Source organism: Mandrillus leucophaeus, unplaced genomic scaffold, assembly GCF_000951045.1.
Source record: "Mandrillus leucophaeus isolate KB7577 unplaced genomic scaffold, Mleu.le_1.0 Scaffold492, whole genome shotgun sequence".
Classification (NCBI taxonomy): domain Eukaryota; kingdom Metazoa; phylum Chordata; class Mammalia; order Primates; family Cercopithecidae; genus Mandrillus; species Mandrillus leucophaeus.
In genome coordinates this window covers 359,913-361,707 of record NW_012105276.1, presented here as the reverse complement: position 1 = coordinate 361,707, position 1,795 = coordinate 359,913, and the positions used below count along the sequence as shown (strand labels likewise).

Here is a 1,795-nt window from a genome sequence, read left to right as displayed (position 1 = left end):
AATCCCAGCTACTTGGGAGGCTGAGGCAGCAGAATCGCTTGAACCCTGGAGGCGGAGGTTGCAGTGAGCCAAGATCGTGCCATTGTAGTCCAGCCTGGGCAACAGAGCGAAATTCCATCTTAAAAACAAACAAACAAACAAACAAACAACAAAAAAATCAAGTTCTTTTTCTTCTTTGGATCCTTCCTATTTCATTATACCATCAGAAGGCAGAATTAAAAATTCTTAAATGCTTATGAATGAATTTATCTAAATCACCAAACAGAAGACACTGAGCAGTATAAAATTACAAAATATTACTACCTTGTCTAAGGCACATATATTACATGTATTACTGGTGAAGACATGACCCTATTTCCTTACTCATATATTTACTTGTTCTCGGGAATTTCTCTCAGTTCTTCTTAAGACACAGCTTCTAGTACTCATAATTCCTTAATGTTCATTTCATTTTCCTCTGAAAATGTTTATTGACTTTTAACTTTTTAGTTTATAGCCACCATTAAAATCAATTTCTATGCATTATTTTTTTCAAGATGCTCAATAACATATTGGATTTGACTTTTTGTTTGGATTCTCTCACTTTTCTAGTATATGATTTTTTTTTCTGGGCAATATTTGCTTTTTTCTGTTCAGCTGTAATGAGTATGTGTGAAAACAGGTTAGTTTCACCAATCTGGAAGGGACAGAATGCAATAGATGCCCATATTGACAATACTCTAGAAAGTCAGAAAGATTGGCTTTTTCAAGTATAATGAAATTTACTAGTAATCACTTAGCCAAATTTCAAAATTTTCTAAATGTTGTATGGAACCACCTTTCCAATTGAGAACTCTTGCCTTTGTGGGATGGATGTGGTATTTGGTTACCAGGACTTCTGTAAGAAGGTTAGCCTTTCCATCAAGAATCTCTCCCCTTACTTTCACCAGCCAATCTCCCCTTCACCCCAGCTCCCATGACTTCCTAGTCAGTCCTCTGCCATCCCACTGATTTCAAATTTCACAGATACAAAAGGTAGGACTTCTTCATAAACAGTTGGTAATCTTTGTCCAAATAAATAACAAAATATCCCTAAAAATCCATTATTTAATTTGTTGATACCCCCAAGATGCATACAAAATTGTAAAATAACAAGGCTGTCAGTCATGAGATAGTGACTCTCTTTTTAGAATTCTAGCTATCTAAGAAGAAATAGGGTCACAAGGTCACAGGTACCAAACAGGAAAATCCTTTGTAAGTGGTACTCCCTATCGTCTCAGAGCACACACTACACAAGGTTCCTATAGACAAAATAATCAGGCACAATCTTTTGTCTATGGAATTTCTATGAAAATCAGTATTAATACCCTACTGTTATTGAAAACCAAAAAAAAAATTAAGACATAAAGAAGTGACATAATTTTCTGTAATGAATTAGGAATGGCTAGGACTGCTGACACTGTACCTTGTAATTGAGATCAAAACAAAATATTAGTCATAAAAGTGGAAGAGAGGGCATCACATAGTTACCTAATTATTATAACCAAATTTTCCCCTTGTTATGAGAAACAATTTTCAAATGACAGCATTAATTTTTATTAGGTTTCTCATGTACTCGTGTACCATTCAGTTGATTTCAAATGGCATCCTTTAAGCAGGAGCAAATGAAAATCAGATTTTTGAAAGTAAAGTACAGCACTTATTTAAGCCTACAAACACATATCTTCCTTGAAGGTATGTAATCATCACAGAATTTTACTAACAGTGAATACAAAATAAATTGCAGACATGGCCAAACTGCCTGCTTGTATTCAGT

The 1,795-nt window shown here is 34.5% G+C and overlaps 1 protein-coding gene across 1 annotated transcript in view; it reads right to left on the bottom strand.

Moving 5' to 3' along the window:
- The window catches only part of LOC105550634 (probable ATP-dependent DNA helicase HFM1), a 168,436-nt gene that overhangs the window by 52,209 nt on the left and 114,432 nt on the right, over nt 1-1,795 (bottom strand).